The sequence below is a fragment of the Ammodytes marinus genome (assembly GCF_949987685.1).
Source record: "Ammodytes marinus genome assembly, chromosome: 4".
Classification (NCBI taxonomy): domain Eukaryota; kingdom Metazoa; phylum Chordata; class Actinopteri; order Uranoscopiformes; family Ammodytidae; genus Ammodytes; species Ammodytes marinus.
The window spans coordinates 27,622,001-27,633,514 of NC_137233.1; positions in this window are offsets into that span (position 1 = coordinate 27,622,001).

Consider the following 11,514-nt stretch of genomic DNA (forward strand, 5'->3'; position numbering starts at 1 on the left):
ATCAAATATCTCCTCTTTTCTGTCTAATGCAAAAGGGAGATTAGAAAAATGCTAACAAATGTATGTTCTCAAATCAACAATTTTCACTTTGTGGTGATGTGGACATTGGGTATTTCATTATGTGCCATTTCATAGGATAAAACACACACAAAAATCCCTCTAGATAAAAAAGTCAAAATAATATAGTACCTGCTCTACCTGCTTGACTGTATATCCTATGGGTCAGTAGTGACACAGAACGGCCAAATATCTGGGAGAGCCCTTTCTTTCAGCTTGTAGCTCTTTTTCTCTGCCAATTGTTCCATCTGTTTCTCTTTCACTATCTCCCTCCACTGTTCTCCTCTTCCCACCTCTAGTGGGTATCCCTGGCGCTGGTCACCGAGCTCCTGTCCAAGCTTTGAATGGCGAGCCAACAATGGCAGGCAGACTGCCATAGTGAAACAAACCAGTAAAGAGGATCTGAGGTGTGTTTCAGGGGTTTGGCAGCTGCACCTCCTTCGTCCTGCTAGTCACTGTGTGCCAATGCCCTGTCTGGCAGAGATGGAAAGGGTAGTGCCTCTTGTCATGGCAAATGACTAAAGGAACCTTGATGATATTCGTGCATTGAAAAGGTATGCGGCTCTTTATTCAGTGTTGAATAACCACCAACAAGAAAAAAAAGTAATGTCTATGTAATAATGCGAGGGAGCGTCCAATCAGCACCAGTTTGTTTGTTTTCCTTTTCGCAAAAACTAGGCACTTAGTTTGAGAAAAGAAAAATAATATTCTCTTTTGTATGTTTTAGTCTGTGTGGAAAAAAGTGTTGAGAATATCTAGAAACATTTGTGATTTCTTTTTATCATTCCTGCTGAGGTAAAGGACTCCCCCCGGCTGTCTATAAAAAGCGAGATAGCATTATTGAAAATCTATTCAAAGCTCAACAATATGCATGCTGCATCCTTATCTCTGTTGGTGTAGTAAAGTAAATGTAGTTTAATAAAATAACATTCTGCTTTGGGTCTAGAGGCTATCTGAAACACTATCATTCTTAGCTTGGCTCACACAAATGTTCCCTGAATCCATTTGTCATTTGTTATTAGTGTTGGCAACCGAATCTGAATGACACGGTTAAATCATCGCCCCATAACTCATATTCTTCCACATTTTTTCAGATCATTCTAAGCATATTTTGGTGGATATTTTATGTACTTACACCACACTTTTCTTTGAAATTCTTATCCAGAATTGATAGATAGTAATTGTTTTGTGTACGATTGAATGAAGTATATACTGTAAGTAAAGTAACATTTAGTTTGGACTGAAAAAAAAACAAAAAAACAATGATACATATTGTTTCAGCAGATGTGAGGACATCTGATAGAGTGGTTAAAAACTCAATTTCCCATTTTGGTATTCTAGCCAGGTAGTTCTTCTCATATTGCATGTGAAATACCAGAAGAAGAAAGTACAACACAACAGATAGTAGTACCGAGGAAAGGTACAGTATTGGCCATTCATTTTGTGATGAACTTCCAACTTGCATGCAGTCAATGGCTTCCGAAAGTTGAAAATCATATTGAATTCAAGTCTACAGCCCACCTTAAACTGTCATCTCAGCCTGGTCATGTCTAAAAGAAAACGAAAGTCTCCTTCATACTACTGTACAAATTGACAATTGTATCTACGGATTAGACTGATTCATTTGTAGACAGTACATGTTGTAGTGAAGGATGTTTGCTACATGTCTTGGTGCTCACCGAGAGCTACACATCTTGAGAAAATGACATATTTGCATGTTGAAGGGCACTGCTAGACGGTCAGTGAGTGACAGGACGTCCTCACTTAATTTACAGTGTGCCAATGCCTTAATTCACAATGTGCATTGATTGTGATGAACTTTTTCTGATACGATACTAAAATGTATTGTGTTACTTTGCTTTTACATAATATGCACACACACACACACACACACACACACACACACACACACACACACACACACACACACACACACACACACACACACACACACACACACACACACACACACACACACACACACACACACCTCAAACGCACTTCTAGCAATTAGCTATATGCAAAAAATCTCCATGTAATTTATAAGCCTGGATTTCACACCACCATTATTAGCATGCTGCAGGCACAGACTCATTTAGTGTCATTAACAGAGCCTCTTTGAGTGTCATCTCGGCTGATAGGGTCAAATCCTCTAAATCCTTTTACACCACATTAGTTAACTGTCTCATATCCCGTCGTGACACGCCACTCTGCTAAGCTTAGCACATCCTCCTCAATATGTCAACCAGTACAGCTCAAAGTGACTGTGAAAGTCGCATTATTAAATGGGGGCAGGATTGTAAACTCTACGTTGTTACGTAATTTTGTTCTTAGAACGTTTTAAAGCGCTGAGTAAGAGCTAATTAAGGTGCTGATTCATAGGTCCTTAAAGGCCCTTCCTGGTGTTGTTATTGTGGCCAAAAGTGCCCTCCAGTCCATTCATTCATGATAAAACCTACTTCAAATGTTCATACAGAATGAAATACTTATTTATCTAAGCTAATTTTACCTACACCATTAATTCCCGGACTTTATTTGACATTTAACAGAAATATTAAAAATTAGGGTGTTATATGTTATATAGAAGCAAAGCTCAATCTATTGCTCACATCGCTATAATGGAAAAGTTGCAATATTGCACATTGTTTGGATTGCCCTCTCAATACAAATATTAGATATTATGGTGGCTTGTTGAGTGCATGGAAGTTGTTGCAGGTTCAATTGTTTTTTCTTAACTTAAGCATGGCAATGGCAGCGGAATGAAAATCCATCCTGGCAGCTCAACGGGATGTATCATATGTAACCACTGATTTCAGTACTTGTGACACAAACCTGCTACAGTATCATTGCATCGTATGATAACAGAGCTCAAGAGACATTTGGAGCCTCAGAGCAAACACATGAGACTTGAGGTCAAGCTTCTGCCTTCATCAACTCAGTGCTGGACAGACAAGTGCGTGAGTGCATCTCAGTCCGTGTGTACAGTGCTCACAGACAGAGAACTCGTAAACGGGTGCACACAGATACGTTAATGTGTTTGTGTGTGTTTTTTTACACCCTGCTCGGAGCGTCTGGAGGCAGTATCCCCCTGCATTGTGCACTGGGGAGCTGCCATCTGCTCCCCCAGTGGGAGAAGGGGGCGTTTGGCACTGTGTCCAACTCATGACCTTAGCCATTCTCTCAGCTGTACCACAGCCCCAGAGCCACAGGCAGGCAGTTCAAGCTACTCACCAGAAGAGGGCGATCACAGTCAATACAAAGCTGCACTGTGCCTCTGCCAAGTTCCATCACTTGCTGATGTTTTCATACAGCATGCGGCGGGGGAGGTTATATTGATTTACTGCTTCATGTCAGAATTGTCAAAATTAACTGTTAGTCACAGAACTGTACAGAAAGCAAGCAATTTCTGATTGAAATGTCTGTGCTAGGGTCCAGTTTTGTTTAAATCATATTGACAAAAAGTCCCAGAGCCCTTTTCATTACGACAATATTGTCTCAGAGTAAATAGCTTTTCTGATGATGCTCATAAATCACGTAGTGAGTATCTTTCAGCCATTGCTACATGCATCTCAATGCTTAAATAGCAGCATAAAATAAAAGTGCAATATACCTAAATACATTTTTGATCTTCAAAAACCCAAATTTAACAATTTAACCCAAAAGTTTAAACACGATGGGGACTTACATGTTTAATATATAGTACTTCATCATTCAAGGTACTAGCTTTAAGTCTTTACCCAGACAGCCTTACATATGTACCTTCAGTAAAACTCCTGTCTGTCAATATTTGACAGTGAAGGAGCACTAAATGAATATTTCATCCATTTTAAGTCCAACAATATTTACTCAATTCCCATATCTGCTGGCAGGGAATAGTTTAAAAAAAAAAAACAGACTCCTCACTCAAACAAAAAGTGAGAACTTGCATTGCCCAATATGTTCATTCACCATCAATGCCATCCTGGAAATTGCTTGATTTCAAACGCCAGAATTTTGCAAACGGTTGCCAGTTTCTTAAATTGGCAAGTCTGTGGGCGGCCAGATTAAGATGAGAGAGGCTGTGCAAAGGACATCTTCCCCTTAATCTGAGCAACACTTTATAGACAGGCATGCACATATAGCTCAGTCAGTCAATCAGTGAGCCCATCTGCTCCATATAGGCTTACAGCACCGTCCTAGAAAACAGGGGGGCACTGTGTCTACAGGCGGCAGGCAGTTTGTGTTGCATTGAACAAGGAAGGCAGGGTTCTTGCAGACTGCTTTGCTGGTGAGGGAAAAAAAGCACAGACGGAAGTGAGGGAAAAGCTGTGGGGAGAAAGGTGTGGGTTTTGACAGCGGTGCAAATGAAAGCCATGTGAAGGCAATGAGAAGGTGTGACAATGAGTAAAATGTGCTGTAAACTGCACACGGGGGAGTAGGTGAAGAAATGTATAAGCGGCAGAGGGAGATAAGTGACAAGTAGGGGAGAAACGCAAGCACACAGGAGAACAAACCGGAATGGTTTTGTGTCGAGAGAGTTATGAGCTCAGTTTTCTTTTTGCGTACTTAAAAGAAACAAGCCACGTGTGTCAGTTGAACAGAGCTAATCAAATGATACTGGAGGAGGTGGAGACGTGTGTCGGTTAGCAGACTGTTCCATGCATGTGTTCATCCCAGAAAATGTGTGAGGGTGTGATGAGTGTTAATGGGAGGCATATGCGCATGCAGGATAATAATTCCCCACGACTGCTTGAGAGATTTTGAAATTTTCGTTTTAAGTGAAGAGGCCTCGTTCGAGTCAGGGTAATAGAATAATTTCACTTCGAATGCAAACACAAACCCTCACTTGTATGTATGTGTGTCACGTAATTATTAATAATAAATAGTGGGTACGTGTGTACGTGCACGTGCGTGTGTGCATGTATCTGTGTGTGTGTGTGTGTGTGTGTGTATACGTGTGAGAGATTCAGGCTAACCTTGTCCTAATTACACTCTATCTATTCCATCAGTGCCGTGCTCTGGCCTATTTTCGCAGCTATAAATTTACCACTCTCTCCTCTGTTGTGATAGATGACCCACTCATTTTAGCCCATCTCTGAAGACTGCGAGCCCGAACGCACCGCTTCACTGCCTATGATGGCGCTGGAACTTTCCATGTCCTCAAAACCATGTGTGAGTGTGTATGTGTGTGTTTTTTTTTGTGTGTAGCATGCTGAATTAAATGGGTGTCGAGGGATGTTTTTGCATTTTTGTTTCGTCAGGGTGAGGAAATTCCCGGTATCAGAAAGAAGGGTACGTTTGATAGCTTCCATCTGGAGATCTCAAGAGTGTTCCACATTTAAGAAAGCAAGTATTTCTCACTGTTGCAGCATACAGAGGATTTGTGACTTTGTAGTCATGACTATCATACAATGTTCGCAGTGGTGGTTACAGACTTCAAGGCTGCGTATTGGCCAGCATCTTTGCACTGCAGTTAAGGCTCTGTATAGTTGCTGTTTCTGACCAGAGGGGAGCCAATGAAGAGGTCAACTTAAATGTCACATTTTTATATGGCTCAGCTCTGTAAATACACCACTTTGCATGTAGAAAAACTAGCTGATTGTCATTTATTACATCTGGATTTTGCCATTAATCTCTATAATATGTACACATAAACAATACAAATATGATATACCATTGAATAGATGTGAGGGTTCATTGAAATCCCACATGCAAGTCCTTGATGTTGACAGCGATGTTAACCAGGTTTGTTTTGCAGATTCATGTTAAAAATGTGTTGACGGAACGTTGAATTATTTCACAATCTGTTTTATAATCCACAGTTAAACACAGAAGTGCTTTTTCTAAATGTTTGCGCTGTGGCTTATAGGGTCCAAAGCCCAAGTCTGACTGCAAATCAGCCCCAAAACTATTTATCTGTACGAACCAGAGCAAATGTGGATTCAAAAATAAAAACAAGGGGAAAGTGAACATATTTAATCCCAAAGCCATATGATGATACAAAATGTGGCTTATTCTTTCGACCTCCACCCCTAATCTGTGTGGCAGCAGCCAACATAAATCCTCCACTCTCACACCTTTGACCTTGTCCGTGTCCTTTTGTGGGTCTGCTCATACTGTCTGCCTTGCGGAGGCAACTCTGTGTACTTTATTTGATATCGGATTTCCCACCTTATTAATTAGTGACTGACTGTAAGTTTGAAAGAAGACACCCACGTGAGTTGACGAATTCAGACTGTAGAAAGTAACCTCATGCTAGCTTCAGCCGCACCATGGAATGCATTTTGCTGTGAATTTCACCCTTTGCACTGAATATGTTTGAGGAAATGATATGGTCAATGAGTCTTTCCCTGTACATTGTTTTTGTGACACAAATTAAATAATGTGAATTTATTGGAGGTTTTCAAACTGCGGTAAGAAAGAGTCTGTTCAATATGATCAATTCTAACCTCATAATGTAACCACTCTTAACCCAATTTGAAGCAGAATTGGGGAGGCCAGACATGGTTTTTAAAGAGTGTATTTTTACATTTTGGAATAACACGTAGATGGGTTTCTCTGGCTGGGTCAGACACACAGTGAATCACAGTGGGAGGAGAGAGGGTTGTGGGCTACAGCTGTGGCCTCCATCTCTGGATTCAGGGCAAATCCGAAGCACTAATTCAAACAGACATAGAGGAGAGCACATATATATGCATGCACATACACATACACAGGCACTAGCAAATTTGTATGAATGTATATCACACAGACACCAATTCAAACACACACACAGCTCCCAGACAGAGACACACACACACACACACACACCACCACCTCCCACACAGAGTAAGGATCCACTTCAAAGGCTAAAAGACTATCTATAACACTGAAGGCACTATGCTATGCTCTAAAACTTCAACACTAAACCTCAGCTGTTCTTTGATTTCCCTTGAAATTAAAGCAGAGTCTCTTGCTAATGATATGCTAAACCAAACAACATTAATTAGCATTCTTTCATGCATTTCATGCTTTTGCGCAACAAAAACGAAGATTGTGCAGACAGTAGTTAAATGAAGGGGTGAGAAGCGTTTTTCTTTTTTTAACCACAAGATAACTTTTTGTAAGACTTGAACGCTCACGTATCTTTACTTCTAAGCTTTGAGCTCAGAGACATTCTGTGCTGCCTGTGAGTCGCATTGTGTGTGTGTGTGTGTGTGTGTGAGCGATGAGCAGTCACCCACAGCCCATTATGAGCAACCCCGACACACAGCTATTAAATCCCAGCAGGATAAGCCTTAAACCTCACCCACTTCAAAATGCCCTTGGCCTGACACAAACATAGCCATGGTTCAGTTCAGTCTAACAAATCCACACAGCCCTGACCCCCCCACCCCTACACACACACACACACACACACACACACACACACACACACACACACACACACACACACACACACACACACACACACACACACACACACCTCAAACCCCCACTGAGGAAGCAGCAGCACAAAGAGATTTCCTGCCGTGAGAGGAAAAGGTGAAAAGTCACTTCCTGGTGAGATGGAAACAGGTGATCATGTGACTGTAGAGAGAGTGGACAGACAGGGGACCCCTCTCTCTCTCTGGATGCCAAGTGGGTCAACACAGCGTTCGTGTCACGCCTCACAATCCCCCGCGTGACGTCACAATAATACCCTAATGGCCGTCTGTCAACCTGTCAGAGGCGCAGGGATGAGCTGTTGCCATGACAACAGTCATAAGGTCAGCCAGGACAGTCAGGGATGATACAATATATATATATATATATATATATATATATATATCACACACAGAGAACTGACATTTAGGAGATGTGAGCAACAACTGTCAGACCACGTAGCTGTTGCCCAAACTCACATGGGATGTATTATACCACACGTGACTTCCATGCGTAAGGGGATATTCATTTACCATGGATGTACAAGCGCAACAGGCTACTTCATTTAAGCTCCATTAAGAGGTCCTATTTTTGATCAAATGGATACAAATCTTCAAACCCCCACAGTTTTTTTTAGTCCTTTGATTTGCACCAAATGCCATATGAGGCCTTTTCCACAAAGCTAAGTGGGATGCTTTCTACATTTAGGCTACAGCATGCAGAGGCAACAAAGCCAAATATGATGCAATGGCATCATATTGGCCATATGGCAATGAAGTATCATAAGGCAAATTGATGCCCAATATGTGGACTGTTGAATCTACTTTGTTGTAAAGCTACCTCTCTCTCTCCATTCACTTTCTTTGCATGGTGTAAGCTGTCTAAAACTCACACCTATAGCTAGGGCTGCACAATATATCGAATTTTCATCGCGATGACGATATTGGCTTCCCACGATGACGTGTACATGAATGTGCGATATTTTAAATGTGTGCTCAGCTGCGAAGCAAATCAATCCCTCCCCAAACCACTCGCTGATCATGTGCCTGTTCATGCTCCAACCTGGCAACCCCAGGTTCCCCGAGAGCTGTCAATCAAAGTCCAGTGGCTCCGCCCCCAAAGTGTGAACAATTTTCTGCCCGCATAGACAGAAAGCACTCCAAGAGCCGCGCGAAGAACCATTATTACATGACACTTTGCCAGGTCTGTTATCCAGCCAGACAGACCGCTGTCAAGAGTATAATGTATAGCGAACGGGTCACCTAAGGACCTACGTCATAGTTTTGATGGATAGACGTCCACAAACAGGGCTACTCGTTCAGAAAACAATGGAATACTTTTTCAACACGTCTTTGCATGTATCAGGAGAGCAGGGAACACAGGAGTCATGGTTAATGTCCGACAGGACTCCAGCAAGACGACGTGAGTACGTTTTGCTTCAGGCTGCAGCCCGCCATGTAAATGTTCGGCAGTCATTTTCTCCGTGAATTGTTATAGATTTTGGGGAATAATGCTTTGTTAGCTAGATGGAGCTCTGGTTAAGCATGTTGGCTAACAGCTGAGCCGGAGCCTTCAGTCAGCTGAAGCAGTCTAGCTGGGCGAGTAGACTATTCCACCGTTGCTAGTTCGTATCCTTGGTCGTTCCTATTTGCTGGCGTATTGAACTACGTTTTCATTACATAAGAACCTAGTGGGTTTGCAATGACTATTCCAGTTATTAGACAAGCTCCCAGGGTTGCTAATAACTCCATACAGTCAGTGCCTCAGCGTACACACGACCTGAAGCGAAGATGAAACCTCGCGTTGGGAGTAAAGGCATGAGAGGCAGCAACATTTAACTAACGTGTTGCTGAGTGTTACCTGCCACTTCCCGTCTCCGTCCTTTCAAATTAAATTCCGACATAGTAGAGCCATATAGGTTGTGATTTATTTTGACAGGGCGCAGCTCATAATATACTTATTTTAGTTATACATTGTGGGCACAATTTTATTTAGTTCAAAATCAAGTTTTATACACATCCATCATGCAGGTACAATGAATGGAGTAAAATATTTTATATTTTTGCTTTTAGGAGATGCAATGAGGTCAGGTGAGGAAACAAAGATGTGTTATTCAACAGAAATGTAGCACAAGGAAAAGTTAAAGCAGTGCTCTGTTGATTTGATTTTGAGTAAAGTTTTGGTGCAATATTTTGATTTATATTTTCTTTGTGGAAATGCATTGACTTCAGGTAAACATTTATTATATTTATGCAAATATATGTACATTATCAGTAATATTGCATAGCCGATCACATGGATATGAAAGCGCTGTTATGTTTACGTGACAATCCAATAAAAATATTTTACTCACTACAATTACTGAATAATCGTGGTAAAATATCGTGATATCAATATTGACCAAAATAATCGTGATAATCATTTTGGGCAATATCGTGCAGCCCTACCTATAGCTAACAATAATAACCAAACAAGTACAAACAAAGTCTGCCATGATGTAAATAAACTACTGTCGCCTCTTTATGGGAAGGTAAAAAAGCTGAATTCATGTTGTAGTACCTGTGGAATATCGAATTTGACAAGTTGCCCGGGCTGAGATTTCACGCAACTCAACAATATTGGGAGTTGCAACCAACATTCAACATTGACTTATTGTATTTAGGAGCTGTCACCAATATACCATATATCGGTTTTTCTGTTGCGTTGTTCCAAGGTGTGATTTAGAAATATAGAGACTGGCAGGTTTACTACATTTATAGGTCTGCTTAATCAACTGGCTCCCATGTGGCCTCCTTCCCACTGTGGTTTGAATATCACCGCTGGGACTCATTACCTTGTTAAACTGCACTGAAGCAGGTAATGTGGATCTGTGCTGATAGTACCTCCCTGTCAGTGCTGATGCTGCTGACCTTGACATAGTAACACAGTAGTGACATCTATTACATTCTTACATGTTCTATTCAAAGTGTGAATAGGGGTGTGGGTTTGCGTTTGAGTGACTTCCTCCTGGTATAATAGAACATTATCAATTTAACAAATGTGTTCTCTGCTGTGTGACTCATCTAAAGGTAACGGCACATCTAACCCATCTCCGGGGACAACCCAACGAGTCAGCTCGGCTTCTTAGGCATCGTTAACAACAAGAGTCGGACAAATGAAATAATAAGCCAGTTTATATTCAATATGCAGGACAGGAAGAGCACTTGTACGCTGTCGTAATCGGACTAAAAAGTCCTTCCACGCCTGATTCCTCCTGTCCGCACACACACACACAAGAGGCTTCATACCAGCACACGATGAGCACTTTACAACGCAAGTGCATTACAAGAGGGATGAGAGAGGATGGAAGGCCTGAGTAGACGACAAAAAAAAAGTTCTACACTTTGGATTTTTTGAAAATTGCAGAGGTGGCCTTCCCTTTGTGCGCACACAGCCGGGAGACAGTGATGAATCAATCACAGCTGTCCTTTGCAGCTCTCTGCTCCGCCCTCCTCCCAACATTCTCATTCTCATTCGAGTGATCTCAGCTTTGATCATAATATTTCAATATTTTGGTCGTATCCTTTTCTGTCTTTCCCACTGCATAGCTATCATGGATCTAATTATCTCCCTGGCAAGTGCTGCGCGTCTCACGTTGACCTAAAAAGGAGAGCACTAAGTAATCCGCCACCAGTGAAAGTTGTACGATGAATTCGTTGTCAAGCGACGGTTCACCTTTTGTGTACAAAAGCCACTGTCAAATATGCAACCTGCGGATCCAATTTTAACACCTCTAGCGGGGCCTATTGTGAGTGCGATTTGTCAGCTACACCTTCTCATTCTGCACCCCAGGGAGACTCCAGTCAGGGGCCTTTTGGTGGGGGGGGGGGGGGGGGGGGTAGAGGGGAGTCCTGTGATTGGAGGTTTCTGTTATCTCCTAACCACAGCAACAGAGCTGTGACTAGATGTGTGTGCACATGTGTGGGTCTGCTGAGGTGTACATGTGCCTATGTGTGTGAATGTCAAGGGCTATATTTGAATGCAAATGTATTCCTCAGTTTGCATGTGATACTGGGAGACTGGATGTAAATATTT